Source organism: Dermacentor albipictus, chromosome 1 (assembly GCF_038994185.2).
Source record: "Dermacentor albipictus isolate Rhodes 1998 colony chromosome 1, USDA_Dalb.pri_finalv2, whole genome shotgun sequence".
Lineage (NCBI taxonomy): Eukaryota > Metazoa > Arthropoda > Arachnida > Ixodida > Ixodidae > Dermacentor > Dermacentor albipictus.
Genome location: NC_091821.1, coordinates 2333820 through 2346992, shown reverse-complemented (window position 1 = coordinate 2346992; position 13173 = coordinate 2333820). Strand labels below are relative to the sequence as shown.

Sequence of the window (13173 nt, the reverse complement as noted above, 5' to 3'; positions counted from 1 at the left end):
CACACGGTTAAGATGCTTTGTGCTAACTGCAACTCAAATTCGGATGCGCCGAGCGTACCTCAAAAGCATTCCGAAAAGCGACGAAATTCATTACAGTAATTTTAGGGGTAAGAGAAAGCGCCAAGAATTGTCCCAGCAAGTTTCAGTACAGGCGAAAATTTCTGCATCACACGGTTAAGATGCCTTTTGCTAATTGCATCGAAAATTCGGATGCCCTGAGCGTACCTCAGAAGCATTCCTAAAAGCAATGAAATTAATTATAGTAATTTTAGGGGTAAGAGAAAGCGCCAAGTATTGTCCCAACGAGGTTCAGTACAGGCGAAACTTTCTGCGTCACATGGTTAAGATACGTTTCCTAACTGCATCGAAAATTCGTATGCACCGAGCGTACCTCAGAAACATTCTGAAAAGCAACGAAATTAATTACAGTAATTTTAGGTGTGAGACAAAGCGTCCAGAATTGTCCCAGCAAGGTTCACTGCAGGCGAAACTTTCTGCGTCACACGGTTAAGATGCCTTTTGCTAATTGCATCGAAAATTCGGATGCGCTGAGCGTACCTCAGAAGCATTCCAAGAAGGAGCGAAAATAATTACAGTAATTTTAGGGCTAAGAGAGAGCGCCAAGTATTGTCCCAGAAAAGCTCAGTACAGGCGAAACTTTCTGCGTCACACGGTTAAGATACCTCTTGCTAACTGCATCGAAAAGTCGGATGCACTGAGTGTACCTCAGAAACATTCTGAAAAGCAACGAAATAATTACACTAATTTTAGGGTTCAGAGAAAGCGCCGAGAGTTGTCCAAGCGAGGTTCAGTACAGGTGAAACTTTCTGCGTCACACGGTTAAGAAGCTTTTGCTAAGGGCATCAAAAATTCGGATGTACCAAGTGCACCTCAAAAGCATTCCGAAAAGCGACGAAATACATTACAGTAATTTTAGGGGTCACAGAAAGCGCCGAGAATTGTCCCAGCAAGGTTCAGTACAAGCGAAACTTTCAGCGTCACACGGTTAAGATGCCTTTTGCTAACTGCATCGAAAATTCGGATGCGCTGACCGTACCTCTGAAGCATTCGGAAAAGCAACCCAATATAATTACAGCAGTTTTAGGGGTAAGAGAAAGCGCCAAGAATTATCCCAGCAAGTTTCAGTACACGCGAAACTTTCTGCGTCACACGGTTAAGAGGCCTTTGCTTATTGCATCGAAAATTCGGATGCTCTGAGCGCACCTCAGAAGCATTCTTAAAAGCAACGAAATTAATTACAGTAATTTTAGGGGTAAGAGAAAGCGCCAAGAATCGTCCCAGCAATGTTCAGTACAGGCGAAATTTTCTGCGTCACACGGTTAGCATGCCTTTGCTAACTGCATCGAAAATTCGGATGCGCCGAGCGTACCTCAAAAGCATTCCGAAAAGCAACGAAATTAATTACAGTAATTTTAGGTATCAGAGAAAGCGCCAAGAATTGTCCCAGCAAGGTTCAGTACAGGCGAAACTTTCTGCGTCACGCGATTAGGATGCCTATTGCTAACTGCATCGAAAATTCGGATGTGCCGAGCGTACCTCAAGATCATTCTGAAAAGCAACGAAATAAGTACAGTAATTTTAGGGGTCAGAGAAAGCGCCGAGAATTGTCCCACCGAGGTTCAGCACAGGTGAAACTAACTGCGTCACACGGTTAGGATACCTATTGCTAACTGCATCGAAAATTCGGATGCGCTAAGCGCACCTCAGAAGCATTCTGAACAGCAACGAAATTAATTACAGTTATTTTAGGGGTAAGAGAAAGCGCCAAGAATTGTCCCAGCAAGGTTCAGTACAGGCGAAACTTTTTGCGTCACATGTTTAAGATACTTTTTGCTAACAGCATCGAAAATTCGGATGCACCGACCGTACCTCAAAACCATTCCGTAAAGCAGCGAAATATAATTACAGTAAGATTAGCGGTAAGAGAAAGCGCCAAGGATATTCCCAGCAAGGTTCAGTACAGGCGAAACTTTCTGCGTCTATGGATAAGAGGCCTTTTGCTTATTGCATCAAAAATTCGGATGCGCCGAGCGTATCTCAGAAGCATTCCAAAAAGCAACGAAATTACTTACGCAAATTTTAGGGGTCAGAGAAAGCGCTGAGATTCGTCCCAGTTAGGTTCAGTACAGGCGAATCTTTCTGCGTCACACCGTTAAGGTGCATTTTGCTTACAGCATTGTAAATTCGGATTTACCGAGCGTACCTCAAAAGCATTCCGAAAAGCAACGATATTATTTAGAGTAATTTTAGGGGTCAGAGAAAGCGCCGTGAATTGTCCCAGCAAGGTTCAGTACAGGCGAAACTTTCTGCGTCAGACGGTTAAGAGGCCTTTTGCTTATTGCATCGAAAATTCGGATGCGCCGAGCGTACCTCAGGTGCATTCTGAAAAGCAACGAAATTAATTACAGTAATTCTAGGGGTAAGAGAAAGCGCCAAGAATTGTCCCAGCAAGGTTCAGTACAGGCGAAACTTTCTGCGTCCCACGGTTAAGATGGATTTTGCTAACTGCATCGAAAATTCGGATGCGCCGAGCGTACCTCAAAAGCATTCCAAAAGCAATGAAATAATTACAGTAATTTTAGCGGTCAGAGAAAGCGCCATGAATTGTTTCAGCAAGGTTCAGTACAGGAGAAATTTTCTGCGTCACACGGTGAAGAGGCCTTTTGCTTATTGCATCCGAAATTCGGATGCGCTGAACGCACCTCAGAAGCATTCTGAACAGCAATGAAATTATTTACAGTAATTTTAGTGGTAAGAGAAAGCGCCAATAATTGTCCCAGCAAGGTTCAGTACAGGCGAAACTTTCTGCGTCACACGATTAAGATGCCTTTTGCTAATTGCATCGAAAATTCGGATGCGCTGAGCGTACCTCAGAAGCATTCCACAAACCAGCGAATTATAATTACAGTAAATTTAGAGGTAAGAGAAAGCACCAAAAATTTTCCAAGCAAGGTTCAGTACAGGTGAAACTTTCTGCGTCACAAAGATAAGATGCCTTTTGCTAATTGCATTGAAAATTCGGATGCGCTGAGCGTACCTCAGAAGCATTCCGTGAACCAGCGAATTATAATTACAGTAAATTTAGGGGTAAGAGAAAGCACCAAAAATTTTCCAAGCAAGGTTCAGTACAGCTGAAACTTTCTGCGGCACACGGTTAAGATGCCTTTTGCTAACTGCATCAAAAATTCGGATGCGCCGAGCGTACCTCAGATGCATTCTGAAAAGCAACGAAATAATTACAGTAATTTAAGGGGTAAGAGAAAGCGCAAAGAATTGTCCCAGCAAGGTTCAGTACAGGCGAAACTTTCTGCATCACACGATTAGGATGCCTTTTGCTAACTGCATCCAAAATTCGGATGTGCCGAGCGTACCTCAAAAAGCATTCCGAAAAGCAACGAAATAATTACAGTAATTTTAGGGGTCAGAGAAAGCGCCAAGAATTGTCCCAGCAAGGTTCAGTACAGGTGAAACTAACTGCGGCACATGGGTAAGATGCTTTGTGCTAACTGCATCAGAAATTCGGTCGCCCAGCGTACCTCAAAAGCATTCCGAAAGCAAGGAAATTGATTACAGTAATTTTAGGGGTAAGAGAATGCGCCAAGAATTGTCCCAGCAAGGTACAGCACAGGCGAAACTTTCTGCGTCACAAGGATAAGATGCCTTTTGCTAATTGCATTGAAAATTCGGATGCGCTGAGCGTACCTCAGAAGCATTCCGTAAAGAAGCGAAATATAATTACAGTAAATTTAGGGGTAAGAGAAAGCGCCAAGAACTTTCCCAGCAAGATTCAGTATAGGCGAAACTTTTTGCGTCACACGGTTAAGATACCTTTTGCTAACTGCATAGAAAATTCGGATGCACCGAGCGTACCTCAAAAGCATTCCGTAAAGCAGCGAAATATAATAACAGTAACATTAGGGGTAAGCGAAAGCGCCAAGAATTTTCGCACCAAGGTTCAGTACAGGCGAAACTTTCTGCGGCACACGGTTAAGATGCCTTTTGCTAACTGCATCGAAAATTCGGATGCGCCGAGCGTGCCTCAGAAACATTCCGAACAGCGACGAAATTAATTACAGTAATTTTAGGGGTAGGAGAAAGTGCCAAGAATTGTCCCTGCAAGGTTCAGTACACGCGAAAATTTCTGCGTCACATGGTTAAGAGGGCTTTTGCTCATTGCATCGCAAATTCGGATGCCCCGAGCGTACCTCTGATGCATTCTGAAAAGCAACAAAATTAGTTACAGTAATTTTAGGGGTAAGAGAAAGCGCCAAAAATTGTCCCAGCAAGGTTCAGTACAGGCGAAACTTTCTGCGTCACACGGTTAAGATGCCTTTTGCTAACTGCATCGAAAATTCGGATGCGCCGAGCGTACCTCAAAAGCATTCCGGAAAGCAACGAAATTATTTAGAGTAATTTTAGGGGTCAGAGAAAGCGCCGAGAATTGTCTCAGCAAGGTTCAGTACAGGCGAAACTTTCTGCGTCACACGATTAAGATGTCTTTTGCTAACTGCATCGAAAATTCGGATGTGCCGAGTGTACCGCAAAAGCATTCCGAAAAGCAACGAAATTAATTACAGTTCTTTAGGGGTCAGAGAAAGCGCCGAGAATTGTCCCAGCAAGCTTCAGTACAGGCGAAACTTTCTGCGTCACACGATTAAGATGCCTTTTGCTAACTGCATTGAAAATTCGGATGCACCGAGCGTACCTCAAAAGCATTCCGTAAAGCAGCGAAATATAATAACAGTAACATTAGGGGTAAGCGAAAGCGCCAAGAATTTTCGCACCAAGGTTCAGTACAGGCGAAACTTTCTGCGGCACACGGTTAAGATGCCTTTTGCTAATTGCATCGAAAATTCGGATGCCCTGAGCGTACCTCAGAAGCATTCCTAAAAGCAATGAAATTAATTATTGTAATTTTAGGGGTAAGAGAAAGCGCCAAGTATTGTCCCAACGAGGTTCAGTACAGGCGAAACTTTCTGCGTCACATGGTTAAGATACGTTTTCCTAACTGTATCGAAAATTCGTATGCACCGAGCGTACCTCAGAAACATTCTGAAAAGCAACGAAATTAATTACAGTAATTTTAGGTTTGAGACAAAGCGTCCAGAATTGTCCCAGCAGGGTTTACTACAGGCGAAACTTTCTGCGTCACACGGTTAAGATGCCTTTTGCTAATTGCATCGAAAATTCGGATGCGCTGAGCGTACCTCAGAAGCATTCCAAGAAGGAGCGAAAATAATTACAGTAATTTTAGGGGTAAGAGAGAGCGCCAAGTATTGTCCCAGAAAAGCTCAGTACAGGCGAAACTTTCTGCGTCACACGGTTAAGATACCTCTTGCTAACTGCATCGAAAAGTCGGATGCACTGAGTGTACCTCAGAAACATTCTGAAAAGCAACGAAATAATTACACTAATTTTAGGGTTCAGAGAAAGCGCCGAGAGTTGTCCAAGCGAGGTTCAGTACAGGTGAAACTTTCTGCGTCACACGGTTAAGAAGCTTTTGCTAAGGGCATCAAAAATTCGGATGTACCAAGTGCACCTCAAAAGCATTCCGAAAAGCGACGAAATACATTACAGTAATTTTAGGGGTCACAGAAAGCGCCGAGAATTGTCCCAGCAAGGTTCAGTACAAGCGAAACTTTCAGCGTCACACGGTTAAGATGCCTTTTGCTAACTGCATCGAAAATTCGGATGCGCTGTCCGTACCTCTGAAGCATTCGGAAAAGCAACCCAATATAATTACAGTAGTTTTAGGGGTAAGAGAAAGCGCCAAGAATTATCCCAGCAAGTTTCAGTACACGCGAAACTTTCTGCGTCACACGGTTAAGAGGCCTTTGCTCATTGCATCGAAAATTCGGATGCTCTGAGCGCACCTCAGAAGCATTCTGAAAAGCAACGAAATTAATTACAGTAATTTTAGGGGTAAGAGAAAGCGCCAAGGATTGTCCCAGCAATGTTCAGTACAGGCGAAATTTTCTGCGTCACAGGGTTAGCATGCCTTTGCTAACTGCATCGAAAATTCGGATGCGCCGAGCGTACCCCAAAAGCATTCCGAAAAGCAACAAAATTAATTACAGTAATTTTAGGTATCAGAGAAAGCGCCAAGAATTGTCCCAGCAAGGTTCAGTACAGGCGAAACTTTCTGCGTCACGCGATTAGGATGCCTATTGCTAACTGCATCGAAAATTCGGATGTGCCGAGCGTACCTCAAGATCATTCTGAAAAGCAACGAAATAAGTACAGTAATTTTAGGGGTCAGAGAAAGCGCCGAGAATTGTCCCACCGAGGTTCAGCACAGGTGAAACTAACTGCGTCACACGGTTAGGATGCCTATTGCTAACTGCATCGAAAATTCGGATGCGCTAAGCGCACCTCAGAAGCATTCTGAAAAGCAACGAAATTAATTACAGTAATTCTAGGGGTAAGAGAAAGCGCCAAGAATTGTCCCAGCAAGGTTCAGTACAGGCGAAACTTTCTGCGTCCCACGGTTATGATGGATTTTGCTAACTGCATCGAAAATTCGGATGCGCCGAGCGTACCTCAAAAGCATTCCAAAAGCAATGAAATAATTACAGTAATTTTAGGGGTCAGAGAAAGCGCCATGAATTGTTTCAGCAAGGTTCAGTACAGGAGAAATTTTCTGCGTCACACGGTGAAGAGGCCTTTTGCTTATTGCATCCGAAATTCGGAAGCGCTGAACGCACCTCAGAAGCATTCTGAACAGCAATGAAATTATTTACAGTAATTTTAGTGGTAAGAGAAAGCGCCAATAATTGTCCCAGCAAGGTTCAGTACAGGCGAAACTTTCTGCGTCACACGATTAAGATGCCTTTTGCTAATTGCATCGAAAATTCGGATGCGCTGAGCGTACCTCAGAAGCATTCCGTAAACCAGCGAATTATAATTACAGTAAATTTAGGGGTAAGAGAAAGCACCAAAATTTTCCAAGCAAGGTTCAGTACAGGTGAAACTTTCTGCGTCACAAGGATAAGATGCCTTTTGCTAATTGCATTGAAAATTCGGATGCGCTGAGCGTACCTCAGAAGCATTCCGTAAACCAGCGAATTATAATTACAGTAAATTTAGGGGTAAGAGAAAGCACCAAAAATTTTCCAAGCAAGGTTCAGTACAGGTGAAACTTTCTGCGGCACATGGTTAAGATGCCTTTTGCTAACTGCATCAAAAATTCGGATGCGCCGAGCGTACCTCAGATGCATTCTGAAAAGCAACGAAATAATTACAGTAATTTAAGGGGTAAGAGAAAGCGCCAAGAATTGTCCCAGCAAGGTTCAGTACAGGCGAAACTTTCTGCATCACACGATTAGGATGCCTTTTGCTAACTGCATCCAAAATTCGGATGTGCCGAGCGTACCTCAAAAAGCATTCCGAAAAGCAACGAAATAAAACAGTAATTTTAGGGGTCAGAGAAAGCGCCGAGAATTGTCCCAGCAAGGTTCAGTACAGGTGAAACTAACTGCGGCACATGGTTAAGATTCTTTGTGCTAACTGCATCAGAAATTCGGTCGCCCAGCGTACCTCAAAAGCATTCCGAAAGCAACGAAATTGATTACAGTAATTTTAGGGGTAAGAGAAAGCGCCAAGAATTGTCCCAGCGAGGTACAGCACAGGCGAAACTTTCTGCGTCACAAGGATAAGATGCCTTTTGCTAATTGCATTGAAAATTCGGATGCGCTGAGCGTACCTCAGAAGCATTCCGTTAAGAAGCGAAATATAATTACAGTAAATTTAGGGGTAAGAGAAAGCGCCAAGAACTTTCCCAGCAAGATTCAGTATAGGCGAAACTTTTTGCGTCACACGGTTAAGATACCTTTTGCTAACTGCATCGAAAATTCGGATGCACCGAGCGTACCTCAAAAGCATTCCGTAAAGCAGCGAAATATAATAACAGTAACATTAGGGGTAAGCGAAAGCGCCAAGAATTTTCGCACCAAGGTTCAGTACAGGCGAAACTTTCTGCGGCACACGGTTAAGATGCCTTTTGCTAACTGCATCGAAAATTCGGATGCGCCGAGCGTGCCTCAGAAACATTCCGAACAGCGACGAAATTAATTACAGTAATTTTAGGGGTAGGAGAAAGTGCCAAGAATTGTCCCTGCAAGGTTCAGTACACGCGAAAATTTCTGCGTCACATGGTTAAGAGGGCTTTTGCTCATTGCATCGCAAATTCGGAAGCCCCGAGGGTACCTCTGATGCATTCTGAAAAGCAACAAAATTAGTTACAGTAATTTTAGGGGTAAGAGAAAGCGCCAAAAATTGTCCCAGCAAGGTTCAGTACAGGCGAAACTTTCTGCGTCACACGGTTAAGATGCCTTTTGCTAACTGCATCGAAAATTCGGATGCGCCGAGCGTACCTCAAAAGCATTCCGGAAAGCAACGAAATTATTTAGAGTAATTTTAGGGGTCAGAGAAAGCGCCGAGAATTGTCTCAGCAAGGTTCAGTACAGGCGAAACTTTCTGCGTCACACGATTAAGATGCCTTTTGCTAACTGCATCGAAAATTCGGATGTGCCGAGTGTACCGCAAAAGCATTCCGAAAAGCAACGAAATTAATTACAGTTCTTTAGGGGTCAGAGAAAGCGCCGAGAATTGTCCCAGCAAGGTTCAGTACAGGCGAAACTTTCTGCGTCACACGATTAAGATGCCTTTTGCTAACTGCATTGAAAATTCGGATGCACCGAGCGTACCTCAAAAGCATTCCGTAAAGCAGCCATATATAATTACAGTAACATTAGGGGGAAGAGAAAGCGCCAAGAATTTTCCCAGCAAGGTTCCGTACAGGTGAAAGTAACTGCGTCACACGGTTAGGATGCCTTTTGGTAACTGCATCGAAAATTCGGATGCACCGAGCGTACCTCAAAAGCATTCCGAAAAGCAACGAAATTTATTACAGTAATTTTAGGTATCAGAGAAAGCGCCAAGAATTTTCCCAACCATGTTCAGTACAGGCGAAACTTTCTGCGTCACACGGTTAAGATGCATTTTGTTCACTGCATCGAAAATTCGGAGGCGCCGAGCGTACCTCAAAAGCATTCCAAAAAGGAACCAAATAATTTCAGTAATTTTACGGGTCCAAGAAAGCGCCATGAATTGTTTCAGCAAGGTTCAGAACAGGTAAAACTTTTTGCGTCACATGGTTAAGATGCCTTTTGCTAACTGCATCGAAAATTCGGATGCGCCGAGCGTACCTCAAAAGCATTTCGAAAAGCAGCGAAATAATTACAGTTTTTAGGGGTGAGAGAAAGCGCCAAGAATTGTCCCAGCAACGTTCATTTCAGGCGAAACTTTCTGCGTCACACGGTTAAGAGGCCTTTCCTTATTGCATAGAAAATTCGGTTGCGCCGAGCGTACCTCAAAAGCATTCCGAAAAGAACCGAAATTAATTACAGTAATTTTAGGTATCAGAGAAAGCACCAAGAATTGTCCCAGCAAGGTTCAGTACAGGCGAAACTTTCTGCGTCACATGGTTAAGAGGCCTTTTGCTTATTGCATCGCAAATTCGGATGCGCCGAGCGTACCTCTGATGCATTCTGAAAAGCAACGAAATTAATTACAGTAATTTTAGGGGTAAGAGAAAGCGCCAAGAATTGTCCCACCGAGGTTCAGTACAGGCGAAACTTTCTGCGTCACACGGTTAAGATGCCTTTTGCTAACTACATCGAAAATTCGGATGCGCCGAGCGTACCTCAAAAGCATTCCGAAAAGCAACGAAATTATTTAGAGTAATTTTAGGGGTCAGAGAAAGCGCCGGGAATTGTCTCAGAAAGGTTCAGTACATGCGAAACTTTCTGCGTCACACGATTAAGATGCCTTTCGCTAACTGCATCGAAAATTCGGATGTGCCGAGTGTACCGCAAAAGCATTCCGAAAAGCAACGAAATTAATTACAGTTCTTTAGGGGTCACAGAAAGCGCCGAGAATTGTCCCAGCAAGGTTCAGTACAGGCGAAACCTTTTGCGTCACACGCTTAAGATGCCTTTTGCTAACTGCATCGAAAATTCGGATGCACCGAGCGTACCTCAAAAGCATTCCGTAAAGCAGCGAAATATAATTACAGTAACATTAGGGGGAAGAGAAAGCGCCAAGAATTTTCCCAGCAAGGTTCAGTACAGGTGAAACTAACTGCGTCACACGGATAAGATGCGTTGTGTTAACTGCATCACAAATTCGGATGCGCCGAGCGTACTTCAAAAGCATTCCGAAAAGCAGCGAAATTATTCACAGTAATTTTAGGGCTGAGAGAAAGCGCCAAGAATTGTCCCAGTAACGTTCATTTCAGGCGAAACCTTCTGCGTCACACGGTTAAGAGGCCTTTGCTCATTGCATCGAAAATTCGGATGCGCCGAGCGTACCTCAAAAGCATACCGAAAAGAACCGAAATTAATTACAGTAATTTTAGGTATCAGACAAAAGCGCCAAGAATTGTCCCAGCAAGGTTCAGTACAGGCAAAACTTTCTGCGTCACACGATTAGGATGCCTTTTGCTAACTGCATCGAAAATTCGGATGTGCCGAGCGTACCTCAAGATCATTCCGAAAAGCAATGAAATAATTACAGTAATTTTAGGGGTCAGAGAAAGCGCCAAGAATTGTCCCACCGAGGTTCAGTACAGGTGAAACTAACTGCGTCATACGGTTAGGATGGCTTTTGCTAACTGCATCGAAAATTCGGATGCGCCGAGCGTATCTCAGAAGCATTCCGAAAAGCAACGAAATTACTTACACAAATTTTAGGGGTCAGAGAAAGCGCTGAGAATCGTCCCAGCAAGGTTCAGTACAGCCGAAACTTTCTGCGTCACACCGTTAAGATGCATTTTGCTTACTGCATCGTAAATTCGGATTTACCGAGCGTACCTGAAAAGCATTCCGAAACGCAACGAAATTATATACAGTAATTTTATGGGTCAGAGAAAGCGTCGAGAATTGTCCCAGCAAGGTTCAGTACAGGCGAAATTTTCTGCGTCACATAGCTAAGATGCCTTTTGCTAAATGCATTGAAAATTCGGATGCGCCGAGCATACCTCAGAAACATACCTAAAAGCAACGAAATTATTTACAGTATTTTAGGGGTAAGAGAAAGCGCCAAGAATTGTCCTAGCAAGGTTCAGTAGAGGCGAAACTTTCTGCATCACATGGTTAAGAGGCCTTTTGCTTATTGCATCGAAAATTCGGATGCGCCGAGCGTACCTCAGATGCATTCTGAAAAGCAACGAAATTAATTACAGTAATTTGAGGGGTAAGAGAAAGCGCCAAGAATTGTCTCAGCAAAGTTCAGTACAGGCGAAACTTTCTGCGTCACACGATTAAGATGCCTTTTGCTAACTGCATGCAAAATTCGTATGTGCCGAGCGTACCTCAAAAGCATTCCGAAAAGCAACGAAATAATTACAGTAATTTTAGCGGTCAGAGAAAGCGCCGAGAATTGTCCCAGCAAGGTTCAGCACAGGTGAAACTAACTGCGTCACATGGTTAAGATGCTTTGTGCTAACTGCATCAGAAATTCGGATGCGCCGAGCGTACCTCAGAAGCATACCGTGAAGCAGCGAAATATAATTACAGTAAATTTAGGGGTAAGAGAAAGCGCCAAGAATTTTCCCAGCAAGGTTCAGTACAGGCAAAACTTTTTGGGTCACACGGTTAAGATACCTTTTGCTAACTGCATCGAAATTCGCATGCACCGAGCGTACCTCAAAAGCGTTCCCTAAAGCAGCGAAATATAGTAACAGTAACATTAGGGGTAAGAGAAAGCGCCAAGTATTTTCGCACCAAGGTTCATACAGCCGAAACTTTCTGTGGCACACGGTTAAGATGCCTTTTGCTAACTGCATCGAAAATTCGGATGCGCCGAGCGTGCCTCAGAAACATTCCGAAAACCAACGAAATGAATTACAGTAATTTTAGGAGTAAGAGAAAGTGCCAAGAATTGTCCCAGCAAGGTTCAGTACAGGCGAAAGTTTCTGCGTCACACGGTTAAGATGCCTTTTGCTAACTGCATCGAAACTTCGGATGCGCCGAGCGTACCTCAAGATCATTCCGAAAAGCAACGAAATAATTACAGTAATTTTAGGGGTCAGAGAAAGCGTCGAGAATCGTCCCAGCAAGGTTCAGTACAGGCGAAACTTTCTGCGTCACATAGCTAAGATGCATTTTGCTAACTGCGTCGAAAATTTGGATGCGCCGAGCGTACGTCAAATCATTGCAAAAAGCAACGAAATTTATTACAGTAATTTTAGGGGTCAGAGAAAGCGCCATGAATTGTTTCAGCAAGGATCAGTACAGGCGAAATTTTCTGCGTCACACGGTTCAGAGGCCTTTTGCTTATTGCATCGAAAATTCGGATGCGCTGGGCGCACCTCAGAAGCATTCTGAACAGCAACGAAATTATTTACAGTAATTTTAGGGGTAAGAGAAACCGCCAAGGATTGTCCCAGCAATCTTCAATACAGGCTAAACTTTCTGCGTCACACGGTTAGGATGCCTTTTGCTAACTGCATCGAAAATTCGGATGCGCCGAACGTAGCTCAAAAGCATTCCGAAAAGCAACAAAATTAATTACAGTAATTTTAGGTATCACAGAAAGCGCCCAGAATTGTCCCAGCAAGGTTCATTAGAGGCGAAACTTTCTGCGTCACACGATTAAGATGTCTTTTGCTAACTGCATCGAAAATTCGGATGTGCCGAGCGTACCTCAAAAGCATTCCGAAAAGCAACGAAATAATTACAGTAATTTTAGGGGTCAGAGAAAGTGCCAAGAATTGTCCCACCGAGGTTCAGTACAGGTGAAAGTAACTGCGTCTTACGGGTAGGATGGCTTTTGCTAACTGCATCGAAAATTCGGATGCGCCGAACGTATTTCAGAAGCATTCCGAAAAGCAACGAAATTACTTACACATTTTAGGGGTCAGAGAAAGCGCTGAGAATCGTCCCAGCAAGGTTCAGTACAGCCGAAACTTTCTGCGTCACACCGTTAAGATGCATTTTGCTTACTGCATCGTAAATTCGGATTTACCGAGCGTACCTGAAAAGCATTCCGAAACGCAACGAAATTATATACAGAATTTTTAGGGGTCAGAGAAAGCGTCGAGAATTGTCCCAGCAAGGTTCAGTACAGGCGAAATTTTCTGCGTCACATAGC

The 13173-nt window shown here is 43.6% G+C and overlaps 1 protein-coding gene across 5 annotated transcripts in view; it reads right to left on the bottom strand.

The window, feature by feature from the left end:
• LOC139054626 (acetylcholinesterase-1-like) overlaps positions 1-13173 on the bottom strand; it is a 1099423-nt gene that overhangs the window by 935318 nt on the left and 150932 nt on the right. Inside the window, exon 1 of one of the 5 annotated variants that reach the window (XM_070531942.1) lies at positions 10762-10829. The exons of the other annotated variants lie outside the window; for them this stretch is intronic. The gene's annotated coding sequence lies outside the window, so the exon portion shown is untranslated. Of the gene's footprint in view, positions 1-10761; positions 10830-13173 lie in introns of those variants that run through there. 5 annotated transcript variants of the gene reach the window in all.